General features: G+C 41.0%; 1 protein-coding gene across 1 annotated transcript in view; it reads right to left on the bottom strand.

Moving 5' to 3' along the window:
- The window catches only part of LOC121870411 (pleckstrin homology-like domain family B member 1), a gene marked incomplete in the record, with an annotated part of 288,548 nt that overhangs the window by 72,738 nt on the left and 189,311 nt on the right, over nt 1–26,499 (bottom strand).

Below are 26,499 nucleotides of genomic sequence, written 5' to 3'. Positions count from 1 at the left end.
GACCAAGGGGAATTAGGTTAGGTTAGTTTTGGTTAGATTAAGTGTGTGTGTTTACGGGGTCTCATCTAAGACCTTTGGTTTGCTTTTGATGACACTTGGCATAAAGACTCTCTGGTCCCCCAGTCGACCCAGCTTGTGTACCGAAGGCTGCACCTATAACTAACACACACACTGGCAGGATACATCAGCGTATCTTATAATCTTGGTATTCTCTCTGATACCATCGTCGCCACCTCACTCAGCGTCACCAGCAGTGCCCTTTACTTATACTAGGCGTTGCCGGGTGTAGGACAAAATGTCCTTTGCACTTTAACTGAGGAGCTTATGTCCAGGGGTCTTTTGTCCCACCTTGCATTTTTACTAGGGGTGTTTTTGTTCAGGGGTATTTGGTCCTATTTTGAACTTCAACTGAGGGGATTTTGTCCGGCTAACTGTGATGGTCTCCGCCTCCTTGACGCAAACACCGAGGACAGTTTCCATCACTTGAGTCACGATGTGTACAGTACAGTATAACATTTCTCATCACCAAAAAATCCTTCTCAATTTTTTGGCACAAACCTATATATTTACGAGTACTTTCTGCTGGTTTATGAGTTTATTATCGTTATATATTATTATTATCATTCTTATTATAACACATTGTTATTTTCATTATTTTCGTTTTTATTATTGCCGTATTATTATTATTATATTATTATTATTATAAAGTTTATTACCATTATTATTATTATTATATTATTATTATTATTATAACGTTTATTACCATTATTATTATTACAAAAGTGAAGGTTTCTTTTATATCCGCGCTCACTTATGTAATTCATTTCCCACATAACATTCATTAACAGCTATGACGTTCAAGGCCTTTACTACGCACCCAACTATACGCTGTACACCCACCAAACAATTTTCGTCAACGTAAACATTGTTCAGAACTTCAGCTGGGCTGGCTGGCTGGCTGGCTCACTTCTGTGTCAACCATCTCCCTGTGGTGTTCAGAATCAGTTCGGAGAAATCCTAATGGACATAACCACATGTGTAAAGTATGACAAAAAATCACCCCTTTCTTTATATTATATTTCTCAGTGTTCTGTTTAGTTGGGTTTTTGTCCCATATACTCCCCCAGAACAATCTCTCAGGCTCTAGTTTGTTACTCCAATTCCTCCACATCGCTAGTGTAAGGTCGTGTACTAAGGTCATTTTGGGCTGCATAACCGCGTTTGTTGGTTCTCTACAGTGCAGCGGTACACAGCGCATTATAAAGCGAGCTATGATATCGAATAACTGGTTCAGGAATTTTAGCTAAAATATGTGAATAGATATTGTTCGTTTAATTATGAAGACATTGAATTCTATGGTTAATTAGGTGTATGTGTGTGTGTGTGTGTGTGTGTGTGTGTGTGTGTAAATTATGTTGACTTCTCGTATCGTATCATACTGCACCAACACTATACATTCAACTGCACCAAAACCCCAACGAGATACAATAACGCCATCTATGGGTAAATCAACAGTTGGAAGACTCGTTCCAGAAGCTGGGAGTGTAAGACGTGTGTGGAGACTATTGTGCGTGACTAAGAAGCGGCAGTGCGTCGCCAGGTGTGGTGGGCACCTTGAGTTGAGGCGCGCATGCGGTGTAACAAGTGGCCCGAGTGAATGAGAGCCTCCCGGCTGACGTTAAGATAAGAATGTTTTTATTTGTGAAATATTCTCTTTATATTCTCTCATGGGTGACAACTCTGCCTTGTAAATAAGACAAATTTACTATTTAAGATAAATAACTAACATATCCTTCAAGCACCTTAGCAGAATTATAATACAATAATTTAACAAGGAAGGTCGAGGCTAAACTGGTACCGTGCTGTCTTATTTATAGACAACAGATAGCTAATGGCGAACGACAGTATCTGATTCGTTGATTCGGGAACCAAAGAAAATAAATTCGCAGTTCAAAACAAATATAATGACGGTGGGAGTGAATGTAAAACCTAAGCACCTACAAGTGTTCCATTCAAGTGAATTAAAATGTCACTGTATATCATAAACAGATCTACGATAATTTAATGCCAAGATGAAATTCACTTCACAATATCTTGAAGGTAACACAAGTCTGTAATACAATCTATAGAATTTAGAACTTTGCACACACCAATCCTGAGCTGAAAAAAAACTATACTTTTTACGTCTTAAATTTACTCTGGTGAAAAACGCGTTCTGTTGCCACCACAAACTGTAGCTCCTACATTTATCTTCATGTCTAACGTAAATCGTATATTTTGCTGGTTAAAGAAACAAGAGAATAAGTCGCTCTCGTCCTTCACTAGTTCCCATACAGCATACATTCACTAATTAGAAGCGTCAGGCAACATCAAACAAAAGTACCAGTTCTTTCATGTATGGCGACTCTCATGCACCGAAATGACAAAAGCGTAGGCAGAAGGACAGGTAGAGGTATAAGAGAGGTAGTGAGGGTGGAAGGGTATGTTTTTGACGTCTGAAGGTGTGTGGGGAGGTTTATATGGGTACACGAGGTGAAGGAAGGTGAGGTGTAGGGGGGAGGGATGCAGGAAGAGAGATGAGGGGAGAAGGTGGTGAGATGCAAGGAGGAGGAGGTGGGATCTGGTGGGGGATTGCATGAAGGGCTGGTGAGATACAAGGAGTAGATAAGGGGTAGTGAGGTACGAGGAGGGGGTGAGGACCGGTAAGATTTAGGGAAGGGGGCTGGTGAGATGCAGGGAGGGTAATATAAGTGACAGTATGAGGGGCTGACTCACGTGACCAGGCCAGGAGGGAGGGGTGTCAGGGGGTCACAGCAACATGTCAACACAAACACCGCCTCTCTCCCTGCCAACACAACCATCACACGCCCAGCCTATTTCAGCACCATAAACCACAGTAATAATCACATATCTCTCACTGTGCTTGTAAATGTCGCTACTCTGCTATGTATATATTTGGGTAGATAAAATGTACACAACCCGTTCCTCCTCTATTACTAAGACAAGAACTAGTGGCTTCAATTTCTGTGTAATTTGTATTGATTGGTTACTGTAAGCAAACATTTTCCAAACGGACATTTCAACCTCGAGAAGTTAGATAACGATTTGTTTCTGACCAAAATTTCCTAAATTAAAACAGTTCAATGAAACTTCCTACGATTGTTGTGTTTACTGCGGCTGGTACGATCAACGTTCATCCCCACTCTAAACTGACTCAACCTAATATATATGCTGTACATGCCTACACGAACCTACTCACAATCTTAACAATACAACACATTCACACACACTGGTAAGAATGTCGACTGACTCAGCTTGAGGGTGTCACACGTGTCGTAAAGTCGGAGCACACAGCTCACACATACACACTACACATTTCTCACGCTGAGAATTACACCAACTGCTCATTCCATGTCACTGTGAAAAAGTAATTCTCATTTCATTGATTTTACAAACAATACTCTATACCTGTATGATAGATACAACTTGAAGCTAAAAAAGATACAGCTAAAATATCCCCTACTAAGGCAAAGTTCACTTGATAGTGTTTTACAAATAATTATTGACTGGATAAATTAAATTTCTAAAACATAAACAAACCTGCACACCTTCAGAAAAATACTCTACAACGGAAAACGAATGACGGGTGGCTTGTCGGTACAGATCACCCCCCACCATTCGTTATACAGTACAAGTGTTCCCTAGAATTTAAAAACGATAACATTACAGGAACAAACCATAAGGATCTTTCTCATCAACCGCCAGACACAAGTTACCACCAGAGTTAATGTGTGTCCGGCTGCGGCTCATGACACACGAGCCTTTAGACCAATGCCAAAACCTGGCAGTGGCAGTAGGTCATCACCCCTCTAAACCTAATATAACCTGACGAGGAGTATTAGGCCTACACATTTCATGTGGAATTTCAACCAGATTATTATGTTGATATGAGAACTCTGTCAACTGGGAACTATTTAATGATTTTTCCTTGGGTACACGAAATTGTTCCTGTTCCAGAGAAAGTGTCGTAGCGTAGTGTATATGGCGCAGTAGTCAAAGTTCTCTTTCTTATGTGTTAATTTTCTCTTTCTTAGGACCACATACACATGTACAATGAAAGACAAAAGGCGTGTCGTGAAATTTGGTGAAAACATATGCAGAAGGGCTAAAACTTTTGGTGCGCTCTGCCGTGTAGTAGGGTTCTCATAATGTTTCACGAGTTATATTTAATCTTCGGACAAAATCGCGACACGACTTTAGTCTTTGATTGTACATAAAGGAGATCTCGCATTCAGGATGGAGGTGAGAAAGAAAACTCACAATCGCGTTTTTTTACGTATATTGTATGCACAGTGCAGTAAGATGCTGGGAAGTTGCTGTGTTGTGGAGGAGCTTGTTGAGAGGAGGTCTTGTCGGTTTGAGAGCTTGGAGTACTGTATGTTGTTGTTGAGATTGTCGGACCGTAGTCCGACACGGGCCTTTGCCTGTAGGCGGCCCGTTTGGTGGTTCCGGCTGGAGCTATTAGAGCAGCCAGACCGGATTTGGGATTGGAGGTTGTCCTACCCGCAGATATGAAAGGATACTGCAGGTTTGCAAGTGTGAGCGGACCCTCGGTCAGTGAACGCTTACCACCAACCCCCACTCCTGGACGTGGTCAGTTTCGGAGTGGCGCGCCCCCCGAACTGGGGTCCGCACTTGCTGGGGGAGGATACTTCCTAAGCTATCTGGGTGGTGGGTATCGTGTGATGACCCGGAGAAGGTGGTGAATGTGGTTTGTCTGGGCCTTTCGGGTTAGAGTGGCCGCTGGTGTTGTGTGTTCTTCTTGGTTAGTTTCAAATTCTGTTTCGGAGACTTTGTGTGACTTCGCAGTCGAGGAGATAAGTGTTTCAGTGGGTTGGCCTTCTGGCTTCTGACAGTAGGTGCATTCCCTGACGACATTTCCGATCGTCTGCCAGGTGCACTTGTACCCTAGATGTAGTCGATGAAGGCTAACTTGGGTTTGTCTTGGTGTTTTCTTGTCCGCGAATGGTGGTTCCCCTTTTGTAGCCACCAGGTACCATTTGGCTGCTTGGGGACCAGCGTTGAATGCGTCAAGGAAGCTCTTTTGGATGTGGAGCTTGGTAGTCTTTCTGAGGTGGTTCTTGATCTGTTGCACGCTTGCTGGAACTTGAATGTGTACGCTACTAGAACGTGTGGCTGCCTTGGCTGCTTCGTCTGCCACGTCGTTTCCCCCGATCCCTACATGACTGGGAATCCAGTGTAAGACGACTGGTCGGTTTTGTCTTTGGGAGTCCTGTAGCTGTGTGAGGATCGAGGTTATGATGTGGACGTTGTCTCTTGGTTGACTGTGTTGCAGCGCCTGCATGGCCGTTTTCGAGTCCGTGTGAATTATGATTGACTTGTGTTGTGTTGCAGTGTGTTGCAGGGTCTTTTAGATTGCTACCAACTCTGTTTGTAGGGTGGAGCAGTCATTGGAAAGTCTCCATAGGAGGGTCTGACCTTGGGTGTAGAAGGCCGCTCCGGATCTATGATGTTTTGGGTTCACCGAGCAGTCTGTGAAGTATAATGCTGCATCAGCCGGTGTCTCAGTGGATATGGCTTCCCGAGTTATTCTTTTGAGGTCCTCCTTCTGGAGGTTGGCTTTGCTATCACCTAGTTCGGTGATTTTGAATGTGGCTGGTGGAGGGCTCCATGGTGGAGGAACTACATAATCCCTGTCTCGTATGTCTTGGTTGTTCTTGACGAGTGTTTCTGCTTGCAGGTGCCCGATGACCTCGCTTACCTCGTGCAACCAAGTGGCTCCTGGCACTCTGTGGTCGAGGTGGAGGCAGGCTGGTTGGCTGAGGCGAGGGCAGCAGCTGGCCAATCAGCGAGCGACTCAGGGGCAGAAGCTGTCGTCTGAAACTCGCTGCTGATTGGCTAAGGCGAGGACGGCGGAGCGGTTGAAGTGAGAGTAAGCCACTAAACTGGGTATGACAACAGGGAACCAGTTTGTGTGTACACTGGCTTCCAATCCCATACCTAAAACTATATAGAGACGAATTTCAAGTCTAATATGCTTATGCCTCATAGCAATAACGTTTCTTCAGCATCCAAGATTGAGTGGATTATTATCAATATTGTTGTGACGTCATCGTGGACTTCTCTCATGAGGTCCATGTGGCAACAATATTTTACAATTGAAAAATAAATAAAACCAATAACCATAGCTATTCTAACATTCCTCTGCCTTATTTAAGATTTATTCATAATAAAATTCGACTAATCATAAAAGACGCACAAATATTAATAATACATTGCAGTAAACCGTCCTCACCACGAAAATACACGTCCAAAAATACCTGATAACTGTGAGCGCTAAAACAGTTTTATAACTGCCTTCAGGAACTTCAAACACCTTCAAGCATGGTGTTGAAGGATTCATGGATAATGTGGAAATTTGTCTTGACATTCTTGGATGAGCTATCCATGAGTCACAAGTGACGATCTGGCCGCCAGACCGCGTTACCCGCCGACACACACACCCAACGGGCTCTCCTCCCTAACACAAACATAATTACCGTCCACCGCACCATCCCACAAAGTTATCACAAACATTTTACTTGTAATAATTGATAACTTGTCTACACCAATAATCATCAATAGTACAAATAATTACATAATGATCTCAGTTGGTGTAGGGCGCCGCCACTAAGACTGGTTCACCAGCTGTATTAGGTAATGCAAGCTCCAGTGTTAAATGATTCAGTTGGCGTATATATGTAGGAATGTACAAATGTAGGTAAACATGTATGAATGTATATATGTAAGCATGTAGCTATGTAAAGTATGTATGATGTAACTATATACAGTAAGTTGTCTACGGAAGTGAGTCACGTGACCGGTACCATGTTCCCTGCCCTGAGCATCACCACACGCCCTCCCCTCCTCCCACCTCACATTTGACTCATTACAACTCCTGTCCCCCACACGTATTGAATATATATATATATATATATATATATATATATATATATATATATATATATATATATATATATATATATATATATATATATATATATATATATATATATATATATATATATATATATATATATATATATATATATATATATATATATATATATATATATATATATATATATATATATATATAATCTTTGCGTAAACAAGAAAAATGGTCGAAACACTCGCCAGTAATAAGTTTAGGGAACGCCAAGATAGTTAACGTCTTCCTGGGTGACTCAAACTCCACCGCGGTGAATCTAATTTTGAGCCGCGGCCCATCACATATCTCACGACACATAACTCCACCACAGCTGCTAATACACGAGAGGTCTAGTAAACGATCACCATAAGTCTTGGTGTTTTGTAGCATTTTAAAGACACCGACGATTAATGTAGAAATTTAGTGAATTATCTCACACTCCAAGGTTACCGAGCATAGCCACTTGACTCATGGTTGGGGGACTTTCATAAAATTGCCGAACTCTGTAGGGATGCATCAACAGTGTGAGTTATACGAGGCCTGTCAAACTAAACTCCACACCACAAAATCTTACTTTGTGTTGTGCCACCTCTCCCCTGCCTGTCCAAGACCTTGACATCGGCAACTAAAACTATAGCCACTGCTTCTGAAGGTGGCAGAGTTAAATAAACTGCATCATATTATATTAAGCCACGTGGTGTCCTCAGGGTAGCTGATACTGTAAGAAGTAAATTGTGATGCACCAGGGAGTAAACAAGCCAAGGAAGAGAATGGTGGGTGGCGAGTGCATACTGATAGCATTATAGCGTCTACACACCAAACTTGGCTAAGGTGTAAGACTTGTATGTCCAGATCTTCATCCACTTGCTGTACAATAATCGTTAGTTTGGTAGGTTACTGGCACTATACCCTGTAATACTGTATAGTGCATGACATCTTGATCAGCCTAATGCTTATCTGCTATCTCTTGAAATGTAATTTGCTTAAAGACATGAGCACTTGTTTATGCAAGGTGCTTTATATGTCCACAATACAGACAGAAAGTAGTTGTGCTTCATCTGTGCACTTTTCTTGTTGTCGACGAATTTGCTGACGAATTTGCTGAGGTGTTTTAATACGAAACAGATGGCCCTCGCCTCCAGGCTGCGATTGCCCTCGAGGGTAGTCTACCGATTTCTACAGGACAGACAACACGTTGGTTCAGACCACTAGACCCTAAAACGTGAGTGATCGTGAAGTATTAGAATCTTCTAAGAAACTCTAAATAACTCTAATAAATATATTTATGTACTGTAATTTGATCATACAAGTATTATACAAATTGTCTCCTGATCTATCAACAGTTATAACATGTGAGTTATATTTAAGATGTTAACAGGCTATGTACTGTATATTGATTGTATTATTCATACCATGTGTCCTGAGATAACAGCATTTGTTATATGTGAATTGTTCTTTGACAGGTTTTGACCGAATTATATGGTACGAGTCAACGTTGAGGGTTTATTTCTCCAGCATGAAACCAATAACGCTCCTATGAGCGTTAACAGTCAAAACGTGAGGGCATCTGGAAGCAATTGAGGATCCGTCATCGCAGAGTGAAGAAAGGAAGAGGATCTTAATTCAGAAGGACTGGACGTCGTTCAATATTGTTCGGACGATCGCTCGCGAGTGTTCATTGTGGATAGCCACACCAGCTACCAAAAAAATTTGGTTTCAGAAAGACTGGTCTCTGTGTCAAAGGTGTTTGGGCAGAAACGCAGGAGAGTTTAGTGATCAAACGTACAGCCAAACTAGCTCGCCAAGTTTTAAGTAGTAAGTTTAAGTAGTGTATGCGTGTGCGTAATTAAGAAATAACAACGAAGGTTGTGACAAGCCGTAACATTGTACAAGTAAGGGCGCCGCAGTAGTGTTTGTGACATCAGTTGTGTAACGAGTCCCTACATTGATTGTGGATCTCTGTGGTCATGTTAGTGTGACATAGTAGCTCATGTGTGACATCACTGTAGTCGTGTTTGTGTGACATCACTCGTGCGTGTTGCACGTCACGTGTTTAAGGGACATCGCTCGTGTGTGACATCACTGCGGCCATGTTAGTGTGACATCGTCGCTCGTGCGTGACATCACTGTGGTCGTGTTTGTGTGACATCACTTGTGCGTATTGCACATCACGTGTTTAGAGAGACGTCGCTCGTGTGTGACATCATTCGTGAGCATGGCACGCGTCATTGTGACATCAACTCCAATTGTGTGATATCTGCGATCGTGGGCACCTGATACTAAGCGTTACTGCATACATTTAACGAGCAAGACAGATCACGCTTGCTGTTCGGGCAGTCATGGGCGGGAAAGAGAATAAGTCAGAAGTGGGGAGCGTGTTCGGTGTAGAACAAGGAGACACTGTCGACATAGAGACCGACGTCTCACCCACCTCGCCAAGGCAGCGTGAGATAAACCTGTCTACCGTAAACCTGTCTCCCGAGAAGAGAAAGGAACCACCTGTCAAAGGAATTGAAGGACAATTATGTGAGCAATACCAACAAATGCAGCAAATGTTCGCTCACATGACAGCGATGATGCAAAACGTCACCGAAGGTATGAATCAACTACAAAGCAAAGGCAGCACAGAAGATCGCGGAAAGGTGTTATCACTACCAGAGACTAGACTTTCCTCTGAAATTGAAACTGACGAAGAAACGCTATATACTCCTAGAGGACTCCCGGCGCTCACCTTAACCACACAGCCGGGGCACATCTCACCAGGGGGAGCGCGGAAGTACTTCCGAACATCAAGCTAGTTCGCCGAAACCACTACCTTTGATGAAAGACAAAAAGGACGACCCACCGAGGTCCGAGGTTTGGGTGAGAGAACTGCTAGAGAATATGAGGTTCTCCCAAAGGCCGACGCCGAAGTTCAGTGGAGGAACTTGTAGTGAATACTGAGAGTTAAAGCGAGTCTTTCAGCGACACGTTGGGATGGCGCAGATACCTTATGCTTTGAAATTAGACACTTCTCGCTGCCTACGCCGGCTGGCTAAGGACGCTTTGAGGGGATGTCTGCAAATTCAAGATCCCAAAGCCGGGTACAAGGAAGCTTTGGACATATTAGAGAAACGTCACGGCAATAAGCACACTTACGTTTGCCAGCTAATAAAGAAGGCCCTGCGAGGTCCAACTGTGAGACTAAGTGACGCAAAGGGCCTCCAACAGTTCTCAGACAAACTGGGGGATTGCGTGAGGAACTTGAAGGTCTTGGGAGAACTACGTCAGATTGACACGTATGAATCAATAAGCACGTTAGCCGAGAGATTCAAGGGAAAAATGACGGATGACTACGTGGATAAGGCACATAAATACAAAAGGAAGTGGGAGAAGCCCCCTGGGATCGAGTGGATGTTGGAATTCAAAATGGATATGGTCGACAAGGCGGAGGAGGTCCCAAAGAGACAAGGACAGGAAGAACCAAGCAGAATTTATGCAGACTCACGTCAATCCTTGTCGAGAAAGAAACACGTGGGTCTGGTGACATCAGGAATAAAGACAACCAGAGAAATGGAAGATGAACGCTGCTCGTTATGCCGCGGAGATCACCTTCTTCAGATGTGCTGGACATTCCTCAGCATGTCCACAGGAAAGCGAACTTCCCTTGTAAGGGAACAACATCGCTGCTACGCCTGCCTGGGTCGTATTCACCGGATAACAGAGTGCAGCCAGAAGATGATATGTGGTATAATGGCTGCTCTGGAGTACACTCGAAGCTCCTGCACTTCACGGGAGCTCTGACGAGCAATGACAAGGTGCAACGGGGCGAAGTTGAAAAGGGAGAACACCAGACTAGCCTCCAAAGGGTGAAGAGAACAACCACAGGGGGCGCCTACCAAATAGACATAGCACCTGACCACAAGCGACCTAGAATGAGTCAATTAAGGCTATTAGCCACCACCGGAATCGGCATCTAGTAGAGCTAAATCATGGAAGGTCGAAGCCGGTACAAACACCATGGGGAAAAGAAATCCACATAGATGGGTCAGAGAAACCATAACCAACAATGGAATTGATGATCGGTGTGAAGAACCCAACGATTGCGAGTTGTGACTACAAGGTTCCAGCAGAGTCGCACTTCCAATAGTGAAAGTCAGGGTGGAAGAAAAGAACCAAGAGGCGAAAGAAGCAGTAGTCACCGGAGCTCTCTTGGATTCAGGCAGCAACCGATCATATTGCACGCATAGTCTAGCTAACCGACTGCAGGCAGAGGGAAGGCCAGTTTCCCTCATGAAAGAAAGTAATAGTGTAAACACCTAAGAAATCAGTGTGAGAGTGGCTAGCGTAGGAGAGAGAAAGAGCCGATCCATCACTATCCCCAAGGTCATCGTTGTTGAGAATCTACAGTCTTCTCTGAAATCTTCGGTCGCAGACACCCAAGATGTCACCATGTGGGAACACCTACGAGGTACTGCGCTACACCAAGCACCGAAAAGAGTGGATCTCCTGATAGGTCTAGACGTACCACAAGCACTAGCACCATTAGAAGTGAGGACCGGGAAGGACGGAGAGCCGTTTGCAATACGCACCCTTCTAGGTTGGACTATAAATGGACTGCTTGGAGTGGCGAGCCGTGATTATCTCGTGATCAACCACTTTGTCAGAATGGCAACACTAAATTCGGAGAAAAAACTGGAAAAACAAGTCAGGCGCTTCTGGGAATGCGACTCAGCCTACAGTAATGACGATCCCGTCTGCTGAAGACAAGAGAGTCCTGACGCAGTGGTCAACGTTAATTACTCAAGTGGACGGACAGTGTCCGTCAGACATTACCAGCTTCCCATCCCATTTCGCCATGAAGAACCGGGACTCCCAGACAATAAGAAACTTGCCGAGCAGCAATTGGCGGGATTGAGAAAATGCCTCCTGAAGAATCCAGGGCTCTCTCAGAAGTAATTAAGAACTTTGGGGAGCGCCATATCCGAAAGTACAATGCCTTAGTTAGAAGTGGAAGGACCAGAATTGGATAGAATACAGTAATCGTCTTTCTCGTAAAACTTGGAAATAAACTTAAAATAATCGTAGGAGCACAAACGACAACCAACCTCCACTACGGACATTGTGAGACTGATCAATGAAATTAAAATCATATCCGGGTCCCAGGCTGCTTCCTTTGAGAAAAATCAAATGTGATTGGTCAAAAAAAATTTGCGTGATGATATCGATATCTCATTGGCCACAACTGGATGACGTCAGTCAACATTTCGCATGCGTGATGCGCAGATAACATCTCACAAAGAGTGAAAACTACTTAAAATCAATAAAATTCAATTGTGTCGCTATTATCCATTTCTGCCATGTATATATGGGGTTCAAAATGCTCAGAATAGCGAGATCTAAATGTTTCAGTAGTCTACAACTTTCGGGGGCGCTGTCTATAAAATAAAATAATACCGAATTCTATAATGATCGAGGCTTACAATACACAAGAAAATCAAAACAAAAATGATGCAATACATTCTAGAAAATTCTTACATATGTAATACAGTGGTCCCTCGGTTAACAAACACAATTCGTTCCAGAAGGTTGTTCGCTAACCAAAAATTTTGTTAACCGAAACCATTGTTTCAATGGGATTTTGGGTAATTGGTTCCAGCTCACCGAAAATTATATACAAACTAAAAATAAATGCAGTAAAGTACACTTACTTTGAGGTGCGCATGTAGAAGGTTCCTGGTTGATGATGATGATGGGAATTAGAATTAGGGGTGGAGAAGAATGGAGAAGAGAAGGCAGTGGGGTGGAAGAGAAATCACCCCATGCTTTATGCTGCCATTTCACCCATAAAATTTTAAGTTCACTTGGTGTAATTCAAGATTATTTTCTTTAAATCAACACTGTACTACACTATATATTGTCAATATGTAAAATAAATTTCAGAATGACCAATAATTGTACAGTAAAAACGTAAAAATAGTTTATGTTCAAGAGTCTCAAGCAAGATGCTTCCTCCACTGAGCAGACACAAACTGACGCCATTCTGGGCGAGTCAAGTGGCTGTTTGGCGCGCTAAAAACTAGTTCCCTGTACTTCAATTATGTTAATTAATTGTTAAAATTACTAAAAATTTTAATACAGGTATAAGACTTGGAAAATTGTTGAATAGTACAACCTTCTTGATATTTACTCAAATGGTAACGAATTTAAACCCTAAAACCGATTACTCTATTGGCGGACTAATACTACAGCTGGTAAGCTGGCGAAAACATGTTGACACGATTTCGTAAGGATTTCGTTTACCGAATTTTTTTTCGTTAACCGAATTGAATATTCTTATGGAAGGTAATCCTTTAACCAAGGCGTTCGTTAACCGAGGCGTTCGTTAACCGAGGGATCACTGTACTCTGTACATCAATATATTAAAGAAAATCTCCCAAATCTTGCCAAAATAACTGCTGCTTAGAATTGCAATTAATCAAAACAACCAGTTCACGAAAAATTATAATACTAAATTATGCCTCGGCATAACAATGGTGAGAGACCTCTGGTAATAGATGTTTGTGGTCTCAATATCAGATAAGCATCTTCAAGATGCATTCCTAACTTCATCTTCAACATCTCTAGGATATTCCCACTTACAGTATTGTTGTAAATCACTGACGGAATATTTAGATTTGTCAAATGGTGTCTTCATAGCTTAAATTCCCAGAGCCCATTTAGCAACTTCATTGCATTTCCCTGCTACGTCTGGCATCATCCAAAAACTAAGCATAGAGCAGGGAGCTTCTCTATGACATGAATCTTTGTTTTACTGGCAAAACATTCATAACAGACTTTGACTCTTAAACTCGACACAGGATCCACCTACCGGGTACTCTTAACCTCACTAAAAACATGTGAACCTAATGGAAAAAATTATATTGTTGTTACATGCACAGAAACATGGTATTTTGTTCATCATCATTGCCACTGTTTTACAGCCATTTTCCAGGCATAGCTGTGAACACCTGATGGCTTGGTGTCCCAGTTGCCATCAGACAAGCTTAAAGCAACTTTTACAGCTAGATGCCCTACCTATCACCAACCCACTTTTACAGAGTGGGCTATGGACAATAAAGTTGGACATCCAAGTGCCATTTTAACTGGTAAGGCAAGGTTGCAACTCCCTGAAAGAACATTTTCACCATCTTCTCCCCATTGGTTGTCACTGCTCCGACAGCTTGACCATCACAGTCATATTAAAAGATGATGTCGACCTGTCGACCTCAAATACATTTTAACAATCAATCAGTAAAGTTTATGAATACTGTACAGTAGTATAATGAGCAATGTATCAATTAGTTAGTTGGTACAGGAACTTATGAAACTCCCCATTTTGGCTCAAATGAGAGAATTATCCACTATTTTCTAGCTCTGTGATGGTGATCATAGCTAAAATGTGAAAAGAGAGAGTGAGAGAAGAAGTAGCAGCAGCAGCAGCTACCAGTATCTATAATCCAGGAAACACAACCACTGTCATCAAAGGCCTCCGATTTATGTTCATCTAATGGCCACCTTTCTTTCATCTAAGGTCGATACAGTTGCTTCATTGACTGGGGCACATACAGCTGTGCAGCCTAAACTTGTACCTTATATGAGGCCACTACCCTCATCTGTTAAATATGTCAGGTTCATGTGTATAATAATGATCTCTCAATATTAAACTAAACCACAAGTCTAAAACTTAACAAATATAATGATACCCGAATACCTTTATTAGCATGAAATTGATCTTCACTGAATAAATGTTCAATAAACTACACAATATACTGCTCACCTTCTGGCTCTGGCTCACTGACACTCAACCCTTACAAGAAGCTGTCTGCTGCTCATAATTTTCCCCAACTATGCTAAACACCAAGCTTAAGTATTTGAAAATACTAGAACCTTCCAAACTATAAATACTGCCACCTATACATAGCATCCCAACAAACTGAAACAAGTCGTTAAAAACATCGAAAACACAAAACTCAAGATGTTAACCTCGATATCATCATCAAGATCAAAAGATTGGGAGTGTGTGGGAAAAAAAAAACAACTTGGCAGCTTCTATTTGCTCATGTACATTTGCATTTGTTTCTGGTCCTAGCTCACTGCCTGGGGGAGGATATTTGCGAGTGTCAGAGGCAGCAGGTGCAGCTCGGAACCACACACACGACAGGTTATTCCCTACCAACTCAGTGTTTCTATATTAACCTTGATATGGTCAATAGCACAGCCACAGAGAGAGAGAGAGAGAGTGTGTGTGTGTGTGTGTGTGTGTGAACTGAGGTAGGTAGAAGGGACCACCAGTGACCTTTGAGCCACACAAACCATTATTTTTTTTACAATGTAAATCCTTCTATGGATGATTATATAACTGAGAGGTGAAACAAGAGTTCCTGGTTAGGTAATGGAGAAAACTTTAACACAGTGAAAGTGAGTAGGTGGGCAGAGTAAGTCACCCAGAACATCAAGATTTTCAAAAGCAAAAAATTCTGGAGTTGCTATCCTCTGACTGTACAGTATATTCATGGTGACTCAACAAATGGTTCAAGGATTTAGGCACCTTTCCTGCCAATCTCTGATGTTGCTGTAAATACAATATGTTCATATTATATCGTTCAACAATAAATGTTCCTTGCCAATGTCCAGCAATTTTAAACAATTCTTCTCTTGCCAGATGACCAATTTTTTCAAACCAAGAATTCATTTGATGAGTACTGTACAACACTGTATTGTTTAACATCATTTACAGTTTTTCCAGTTTTAAACAAATATCGTTGTTGGTTTTGTGGACCAAGCAATACAGGAAAAGTGGATTTTTTATGGAATCCAAAAATACAATTGCATGTGTTTAATTACTACATGCATTATTCTCTAAACTTATGCAAAGTTTGATGAAAAAGGATTTCTATGTATAATAGAAAGTACAGTGCTGTAACCAAAAAATTTAAGGAAACAGATACCTAGGGAACAATCCTAAAATCCAGGAGCAAATCTAGAAATTTTCCAAGGGGGTGAGAGTGTACACACACCCAAAAAAGGTATTGAATATAGGGCTGAAAGAGCACCTCAATAAACGTGTGTACCCTGTAGTATAATCTCCAGTCACAGATTTATACTGTGCAGATGGACTGAATTACAGCAAGAACAATGTTTAAAGATATGGAATACTGTATCATGCACTGAGAGCATTAATCTGCTGTGTACTATTTCAGTCAACCAGCAAGACTAAATCCAGAAAATTGTAAGTTGTGAGGAGGAGATAACAAGTGATAAAACTGATGGTGAAAAAACATAATAACTGTAAATGGTATACAGTACAGTACTTTATTGTGAACATAGTTTTGGTTTTATTAATTGTAGTACAGTACTTCCTGTTATAGTTAACATTTACACACAACTCTTGGAAAATGGACAGTCTTCAGGGATAAAATATGCATTAGAAAGATGCTAGTTCAGGCAATATGAGACAGAAGGTGGGGAGTGAGGTGTGGTGACAAGGCAGGGCAGTGTATGGGCAGTGAGAGGTGATGGACAGGGCAGGAGGTTATCAATGTAGGTGAGTGGGCAAGACTTTAGAGCCCCCCTTTAGTTTGTATCACTGGGTGTGCACTCCTCCCCCTGGATCCTTGTACTGTGTGTTATAACACTAGTGGCACCAACAAAGGAAGGATCATTAACTGACATTCACTAAAAAGTAACCAATACATTTATCTACTGTGTGGAAATCACTTACAGCCTCACTACTATCAGCTGTCAAGTTGGTTCACAACACAAGAGATGACTTTCACTATTGTTGAAATATGAGATACTAATCACTTTTTTTTTCTTGATGAGCTTACCTTTCAATTTGTGATGCTATTATTTTTTTTATTTCATTATCATTGTTATTTTCCTTTTCATATTGTTAAAAATGGTTTGTTTGGAATAATTTATTAACTCGAGGTGAGGGGGCGATCGCCCGTTCCCCCCTCCCCCATTTGGTATGCCTATGTGCATGGATGACATACAGGATACAATGAGTGATTACTACAGGGCATCACAGGTATGCCAGCAAGGCTCAATTAAGTGTTAATTCTTTTTAGCTCCGAACTGTAAATAAATTCTGGTTACAATCAGGAGAACCTAACATAAGTTGGCATATCTCTTTGCTATTCTAACTTGCAGTTCCATGCTTGTTATTCTTACTACAGGTACTGTAGTTTACTACCTGTGATGACACCACTGCAATGATGAATCATCATCTGGCCTTGTCCTTCACGGTGCTTGCTGCTGCGCCATTTGCAAGGCATCCAGGTATAGCTGCTGACAAATGAATGAGCAGCTGCTCGAAGCTGGCGTTTAATGTTTATCTTAGAAGAACCTTGCATGATATGCATCCACCTGTCTGTTTGTTTACAGTGTGGACAGACACGCCCTTCCTTTGAAAATTATCTCATAACTCTCGATGTTGTGGCGCCAACATGGCAATCACCTCGTCCTTTATGACTGAAGGACACAAGACTATCAATGTTTGGTATTCCTCAGGAAATCTTTGAAGTGTTATCTTTTTCACAATTCCCGAATATTCAGTAAAGTGTGGAGTATGAACACACAAATAGTTAAAAGTCATGGTCTGCCAAAATACTGTAGTACTTTTTCTTAAAATAAGTCAATATACTATAAGAACTTCAAGTATGTCTGAACAAAAGTTTAGAATGTTTAAGGAAAGTTACAAGTGCCAAGGAAAATCCTAAAAGTGTCGGTGCTGACACATTGTAGCACTTTATAAAAGCCCTGTAATGATTCTTTGGTGTATTATAAGTGAAAAGGTGGACAAGATATGATTTAAAAAGCTGAGAGAACTTTCTACTGCCCAGCAATGAAGTGCTTCAAATACCACCACAGGATTTACTGAGGCTGACATGTCTTTTGTGCTGGTAAATACTCTTTCACTGCTTCTTCCAAATTGTACAGAGAAGACAGTAACTATAACTGTGCCACACTGTAGAGATAAGGATTTCCTAAATGTCTTGAACTATACTGTTAAGCCTAAACCAGATTATTTTGTGTCACCCTCGTGGGTCAAAAACAAATAAAGACGTTCTTTAATCAACCATTGCTCCAACCTTTATCAACACCTTTAACAACATTCCCCTTCATCTGTTCATATGACAGCTGCACCACTAAACATGATAACCACAAAATTTACATTGCAAATGTGCTTTAGGTTTTTCCTAAAAAGTTTAACAGATTGACAACACCATACCATAATACACACTGTCCACCTTCTACAATCCCTTTTAGTGGCTTTGCCAAGTTTGATGGAGCCAAGTTTTACGGGACAAAATAATATCTTATTGATTTATGTTTAGCTGAGGACTAATGTTTTAAAACTGATGACAGAAAATTGTCAAAAGGTTCAAAGGCTCATTTTATATAATAATAAAGCCATTTCTTGTAAGGCATTTTAAGATGTACGGAATAGCTGACGTGTTAGCTTTCCCGGACCGTGATTAAAAAATACGACATTCTACCGTGTCTTGGGAATAACTGTTGTACAACACAGTCTTCAGAAAGCAATAAAATTAGGAGAACTGTTATTTGGACACAATATGGAAAGACATAGTGAAGAAAATACAGCCTCTCCTCGACTTACGACGGGATTAGGGACCCAAATCCAGGTTGTAAGTCAAAAATGCAAAGATAATACATAGAAAATCTAAAATGGGTGGATGTTTTTCTTCTCAGCAACACAAGACTCTCACTTTTAAGCTTGCCAGCCATTTTAAAGGGAATTACAAACGAAAATTTTGTCAGTACACAGCGCAATCACTAACGTCGAGACTAGAAAATACGTAATTTGAAAAAATTTTGGTACGACTGGGGCGGTCATATGTCCAGGTGGTCATAAGTCGAGTAGGTCGTAAGTCGAGGAGTAGCTGTATATAGAAAATTATGGAAAGGCAAAAAAGGGAAAAAAAGTAAATCAGTCAACAATAAATAAGAATAACACAAAAAAATCAGGCCCATTGTAAAGGTAATTTCTCCTGGACCCTGAAACCACACTATCCAAAGACCATCTGTTTCTCACAGCTAAGTGTTTGCATATTTTTACACGAAATACGGCGAATTTCAGGTTCGTTTACAGTCTTAATTTTTGCACTTGCAGAACTGTAATCTACTTGTTCACCCTTATTTAAAGTATCTTATGGGTAATGTAATTAAGGTTTCAATCATATTTGAGTAATTATCAATATTGTTACACCAAAGTCACCAACGGCTAATGAAATCGGACAGCGCCCGCTTAAAAATGGGCGGAGCCAAAACTGGTTTCAACTAGGCGGAATACTTTTCAATTCTTTCATACCATATGCTTTGTTTTAAATCCTATCCAATATACTACCATATATAGAATTATTTTTATCATTATATCAGTTTTTTATTGCCTTACATGCCCCCAACTCTTCAATATTCTCTATAAGTGTATTTTCAGTAGGAGATATCGCTGATTGGTTGTTAACTATTTGGGCAGCTTGGGCGCTGCACAAGACTAATGCCTGATCGACACATTAGCTTTTCCCTCTGAACGTGTCATGCGCACAACTCGGCAGCAGCGTCTGCACAGACAGAATAGCTAACGCATTAGCTATTCCGTGCTTCTAAAACGCCTTAAGTGAGGAGGGCACATAACTAACTAATCAACTCACACCTATTCTACCCACTTGCAGTTTCTTCTGTCATCCCATACTGAACACTAAGTATCCAATCTTTTGAAGCAATCTGGGCTGGGAGAACTTAAAGTTACTGTACCTGTATTAAGAGAAAGTACAATAATCGTAATGCTGACACAACACATACAAAGTAACATACCTCAAACATTAAACAAATTTATCATCCATTTATATTAGATAAACATTATCCTTATTCATTTGTTTTAAGTTCTTTTCCACACTTGCATGGGTCAACTGTGATCACCTGATGGCAGCTCTCCAAACTGTACGGTCTCTTGCAACCTCCTAAGTCAGGCATTTATTCCCGAGATCATTTCTCATAACCTCTCCTCATGTCATATCTTGCCTATCCCTAAATCATTAAACCTTATTTCAAGTCTTAGCTAACAATGACTATCAGTACATAAAGGGTGTCAACATCAGCTTCAACACTCCAGTATTAAGGCAGATAATGACTGATCAAATGTGCAGCATCATGACAAGTTCCATGGGACAATCCCAGGAGAGGAAAGGAAAAATTCATGGGGACTACCTCTGCATGTGAAGGTCATGATTAGGCCTATGTGACATGTCTAAAGTATTACTAACATGTCAACAGCCCAGCAGACAAGAGTTGTCATGGAAGTTGAGAATGAGTAAGCTCCCACTTCAAAGATGCAATCCTATGCACCTGTTGTAAAAAAATTTATGATCATCCCCATAAGAATAATAAGGCAAAGGACAGATATACTGTACCTTTCTCTCTCCTGTAACCAAGGGAAGCAAATAAAACACAATTCAGTGTTTGAGATGTGACATCCTCAAAGATTATATCATCATCACTCCTTAATAAGTAACTGATATACAGTATCCTTTTGTTTAATAAAATTTTGTTTGTTATAAATAATACAGGCATCCCCCAGGTTATGGAAGGGTTTCGTTCCTGAAAATATTTCTGTAACGTGGGACCATTTTTCCCACTGACTCTCAGTATATAAGTTGAGGTGCATTCCTTTTGAAAATTTTTGAAGCTCCAAAACATAACACAAGCACATATATGAATGAAAATAGACATGACAATAAATACACACAACTGAATTTAACTCACCAGAAATTATACTAAGTGAGCTACCTCCTTACAACATCATATTTATTGTCCAACATAATTCCTTTATGGAATCTTTTATCACCAAATCTTTCACTTCAACTTGATGGTCCTTTCCCACTCATCTTGAATAAGGGTACACAATAACACACACATAACTGAACACAAACTGGAGAAAATTCAAACAGAGCAGTGCCACTGTTGGCGTGGCTGCTGTGGAGGCGAGTCGTCCTCCAACCCTCTTGTAGCTACCACAGAGAATCTACACAAAATAAATTTATAATTTCAGTGAAATTTTGTGTTCTGTATCAAGATTTTTTCTTTTGAAAATCTCAATAAATTAACCATAATTCCATAAGGGTGAATATAGTCCTGAAAACAGACGCATAACTGAACACAAGCTGGTTAAAGAATTCTAACTGAGGAGCGCCATTGTTGCGGTGGCTGCTGGCAACTAGGGAGGCGAGCCGTCCTCCAACCATCTTGTAGCTACCACAGAGAATTCATGCAAAATAAATGTTACAATTTTGGTAAAACTGTGTTAAAAATTGCCGATTTTTTTTTTTTGGGGGGACTAAAAATTTACGAAAATTCTGTGAGGGCGAATTTTTTGTCCGAATCCAGAATTTTTTTCGTCATAATTTCAAAATTTTGTAAGGGCCAATTTCCATAACCCAAGTTTCCGTAACGCGTGGGAAGCCTGTACTGCAAATGGTTATTATGTCAGGGTGAGGCAGTGGCCACGGTACTGTATGTCATACGATAACAGCCTGCAAATGCAGAGACAAAAGGCCTACAGGGGGTAGTCTGGTTGCTGATTGGCCCATGGTGGAGATGTGTGATGTGTACTGATGGTGAGGTCAGGTCCCATGGTAAAGAAGTTGGTGGTCAACATCTCCATTGTATTCACCATTACAATTTATTACAAATTATCTAATTTTCTTGTACTATGATATATTTAGTCCTTTTATCATTTATGCAATAAAAATACAGTAACTATAAGTTCTTGTTTCATTTTGTTTTTCTGTTTGGCACAAAGTACTTCTCATAGGCCAGGGTTCGGGCTTACAGAGATTCAGTTTGTTCATTTTAACCCATACCAACGATAAAAGCTAGAGCTTTTAGGGGCCCTAAGCCAGATATTATCTTACGGCCCTCTCATCCCATAACCTCCCACCGCATCCAAAAGGAAAACAAATCAGTCCTCACTATTTGTTGTTGCTGTGCTGTTTATTACAGGTTGGACCTCGATAATCCGGGAAGCTTGGGACCAGACCGGTTCCAGATTAGCAAAAATACCGAACCATCGAAGCTGCCGGACTATTGGGTCCCAGATTAACGAGGTCCAACCTGTATTACTTCAGTAGTTTGCATACTTTTTTTTTTAAGTACTGTATGTACTTTAACTTTTAATTCACAAGGAAAACTGTTTAAATCCACAGGTTAGATTTTACCATTTGTATCTTATTCATTATGGCATTACTGTACATTCACTTTATGTTAGTTATGAAACAGATGGATCAATTATCAATAAAATAAAATAAAATAAAATAAAATAAAATATATTAGGTGTTTCAAACAAACACATTCAGTGACATATCATTAGTATTTCTACAATCTAGAATCTGGAGTGTCTGTTTCCTGGCCTTCTCTGTTATGAAATTGTCAATGATGTTATCATATGACATTTGATGCCTAACAGCATGATTTATGCTGATAACACCAAGCCCAGCCTATCCCCATTTTAAGGTGTTGCTCCAAATCTTTCCAAATTACCATGTGTTTAACATGCTCCAAGCTATTTTTATGACCTTTAAGTAAATAGCCAACATTCTTTCAATCAGCTAATCCCTCGTTCATTAACTTGTAATATTTCACAAAAACAGTTTGCAACAAAAGCAGTACTGTAGGTGGCATTGTTTTTCTTGGAGAAAACCAGCTAGCTGTACTCCATTCATTAAAGTACAAAGAGTGGTGGTGATGAAAACTTCTATTCTCCTGACTTTTTAGAAAATTAAATCTAGGTCTATCTGAAATGGATCTCTTGTCATCAGATTTGCGAGAATCTTTGATTACAGCTTTTTAGGTAGTTCAGCCTAAAATTGTGTCTAAGGGGCAAACTATTATTTTCGGTGGATGGGGGAACTGGACATGATATAGTAGTGTTTGTAAAGGACAAAAAAAAAAAAACAATGAAAAAAATTCCAACAGCAAAACAGGAATAAATTATAATGTTGTAAAAGGTAACAGTAACAATGTAATGTTTTGTTAGGTGTAATTTTTTTGTTATAAGGCTTATAACACTGATGATATTTGCACCCAGCCTCAGTGCTATTGAAATTTATTCCTGAAAGAGGTATCAGGGAGCCCCTTGATGGGCTTAAGCCTTAGGCTCTTGCCTCACCCATCAATGCCTAAGGCTGACTCCGATAGAAGCACACATCTAGTTAAAATATAATCTTATTGTAATCATTCAAGATGTCTTTTTTGCATTTTATCTGACATCAACCAGTTAGGTGCCTTCTTATATATTCAGTTACAAGAAAAATTCAATGTACTGTATACAGCAAACCTTTGAGAATCTGACCTATAAAAATATAACCCATTTTTCCCGAAGCATTCTTTGATTTTATAGAATACAGTTTCACTTGGATACATTTTTGGCAGGATACAGGTATCCACAAACAAGAAAAAGCTACCTAATTAATGAAAATAATTCACAACTACTGTACTGTAATTTACCAGCTTACACATTAAAAACATTCCAGGAATGGTCGAAGAAATGGCTGCTGAGATTCAATGTCACGAAGTGTAAGATGCACCTGGGGCATACCAACAGTAAGGAGGCATATCATATGTCCCAACGGGATGAAGAAACTGCGCTAGTTGAGACTGTGTGTGACAAGGACCTAGGTGTGTATGTTGACAATGAGCTGAAGTTCTCGAGCCATTGCGAGAAGAAGGTAAATCAGGCAAATAAATTATTGGGTCTTATAAGAAGGTCGTTCAGCTATCTAGACGGTCCGTCCCTCGTAACGATCTTCAGGAATGAAGTGCTTCCCCATCTGGAGTACTGTCACCCCATCTGGTCCCCGAGATATGCTAGGGACTGTCAGTTGGTTGAAAATGATCAAAGGAGGGCCACCAGACTGGTGCCGGCACTTCGGCACCTCAGCTACCCTGAGAAATTGGAGCGCCTGAACTTGCCTAGCTTATACTACAGACGGGCAAGGGGGGACCAAGTTGAGGTGTATAAACATCTCAGGGGGCACTACTCAGTTGAGTGTCCTTACTTGGAGCTGGCGGACGCTCGCCCCACAAGGGGTCACAGCTCAAGATTGAAGAAGCCGCAAGTCCAGAAAACCGTGAGGGCAAACTTTTTTGGAGTGAGGGTTGTAAACTCTTGGAACAATCTACCAGAGAGTGTTGTGACAGCACCGAGTGTGAGCTCTTTCAAGACAAGACTTGACCAACACTGGAGCGGATTCAGGTACATTCCCAGTATTTGCCAACAGTGCGTGACAGAGACGTGACCGATTGCCCGGGCGGCTAGCGAGCCGCTCTTTTGGTGAAGAAAATAAACGAAAAGGAAAAGTAATCAGAGACGTGACCGATCGCCCAAGCGGCTAACAAGCCGATCAGTGGCGAAGGGGATAAAAGTAAAAGTAAAAAGTAAGTAATAAAATACTATCTAGATGAAAATATGCAGCTAAAACTATTAAGGAAATCTTAAATAAAAATTTTACAAGGCCGCCAGTGATGCCATTTGCATAGACGCTGGCTGCTTCACGCATGGACGCCGTCATGCATCGCCACAGCAACCAGCCCAGCCACTTCTGCCAACACGCAATGCTCCCTCCCGCTCTAACACACAAAGAAATGTATATTCCCTTTATGTGTTTCACCTTATGATAGTTATTTCTTTTACTTTTTTACCCATTATGTATATAAGATTGTGTGTGCATATAAATGATTAAAAAAAAGTGAAGAGCGTTAAGTTTATCTATCCAAAACTACGAGCTAAAAACTAATCATAACATAACTTCCCCCAGTTCATCCTGCTAACTCTTGCTGGTGCATGTGTGCTACTCTGCTATCTTAACAGCTGTACTTCTCGTGCTTGTGATGGCTCCCAAACGCCCTCAACCACTTTCATCCAGCCATGACCCCACTGGAGAAGATACAACTGCTGGACAAACTTCGGCGTGACCAACGGGAGTAAAGCAAGGGTAAGTGAATGACTGTGTTTGCTAGTTAGAGCGTCGTCTGCTCTTGTAACTCTCCTCACTCCCTGCCATATTTCACTGGATTTACTGTTATAATTAGTGTTTACTGATAGAATAGTGCTGAATAGTGATTAAACATGGCATTGTAGCCAGGTTAGACTCGTCACTGTAACCACCAGGCTACTGGGCCAAGCTGTTTTTCAACTCAGATTTTCAGGTAGATATGTGACTTACTTCATTTATTTTTACTCGGTTATAGGCACACACCATCCTACATACATATTGTGAAAAAGAAGATAAAAGAAATAATTAACCTAAGGGCAAACACATAAAGGGAATACCTTTACTAGTATACATTTCTTTGCACAAAAGTTAGCTGGCTCAGCGAGGGAGGGGAGGAAGCAAGGCGGAGGTGGCATCCTTGCTGGTCTCGTTGCTATGGTGAAGCAGGGAGTATGCAAATGGTGACTGTGTTAGACTTTCATTTGGCTTTTATCTACTGGTTTGGCAATACAGTAAACCCATGCCATTCACGGGTTTGTGATTCACGATTTTGATGATTCGCGGTAAGCAGATGGTGGCTAGCTTGTGAGGTTCACACGCAGCGCAACATGTCACCCCACGTGCCCACAGCGTCTCCTCTCCCTCTGTTCGCACTCAACCATTGTCTGTGATGCAGAATTTCTTATTGTACTCTCAAAACTTAAGTGCATCTGTGTGAAAACTACCCCTAAAAGACTGCCTAGTGTCAGTGTTAGTGATGCGAGTGGAGTGAAACATAAAAGGCAGAATTCAGTGAAGATCCTGACAAAGAAAGTTGAATTATTAGACAATTTAAAGGAGTGGATGAGTGCTGCCGCAGCTGGTCAGTTATTTGGTGTAAAAGTTCAAACCAGAGACAGTGAATACTTGTTGGCAAACCTTATGGCCTGACTGTGTGAATAACTTCCAGGGATTTCCGTCCATAGTAAAGGATGTGAATGACATTGTGAGTGTTGTACGTCAATTGGGTGGTGAGGAGTTTGTGGACATGGCTGCTGAAGATGAGGAAGAGCTGATTGATGGGCATGGAGAGGAACTGACAGAAGAGGATTTGGAAGAGTTGGTAAAAAGTGTTGAGGCAGATGAAAAAGAAATTATGGAATTGCAACAAGAAGGTTGGGGCTTGAACAATTTTGGTGAACTATTTCGACATGTGAAGTTTGATAACTGTTTTAGTTGTTGACCACGATCCTTCCATGGAACGGAGCCTTAAGATGGTCCGAGAAATCAACCAGGTACTGTATTATTTCCCTACCAGGAAATGTTTGAAGACCTCAAACCCAAGAGGAAACAACTACCAATCACAATGTCTTTCAAGAAAAAACCAGCTGCTCTCCCAGCTGATTCATTTCCCTCCCTCACTCCGTCAGCTGCTACTGCCCCCGCTCCACCCTCCTCCCCCCCAGCCACCTCCCACCTCACCACCCGCCTCCCAGC

This window comes from Homarus americanus, unplaced genomic scaffold, assembly GCF_018991925.1.
Source record: "Homarus americanus isolate GMGI-L3 unplaced genomic scaffold, GMGI_Hamer_2.0 scaffold40856, whole genome shotgun sequence".
NCBI lineage: Eukaryota > Metazoa > Arthropoda > Malacostraca > Decapoda > Nephropidae > Homarus > Homarus americanus.
Note: the sequence above shows the minus strand (reverse complement) of the source record. Positions and strands in the feature narration are given on the sequence as shown.